Source organism: Gavialis gangeticus, unplaced genomic scaffold, assembly GCF_001723915.1.
Source record: "Gavialis gangeticus isolate Ggan-Ray unplaced genomic scaffold, GavGan_comp1, whole genome shotgun sequence".
NCBI lineage: Eukaryota > Metazoa > Chordata > Crocodylia > Gavialidae > Gavialis > Gavialis gangeticus.
The window spans coordinates 36,148,888-36,149,104 of record NW_017729033.1 but is presented as its reverse complement, the minus strand read 5'-3'; positions in this window follow the sequence as shown (position 1 = coordinate 36,149,104).

Sequence of the window (217 nt, the reverse complement as noted above, 5' to 3'; positions counted from 1 at the left end):
GAGAAGAGATTGATGTCATATATCTTGACTTCAAAAAAGCCTTTGATCTGGTATCCCATGATCACCTCTTGGCGAAACTGGGCAATTGTGGCCCTGGATCCACCACGATCTGCTGGCTTTGTGGTAAGACCCAAAGGGTAGTAATTGATGGAAGTCACTCATCATGTTACCATTGGAGTCCCCCAAGGCTCTGTCCTTGGACTCATATTGTTCAACA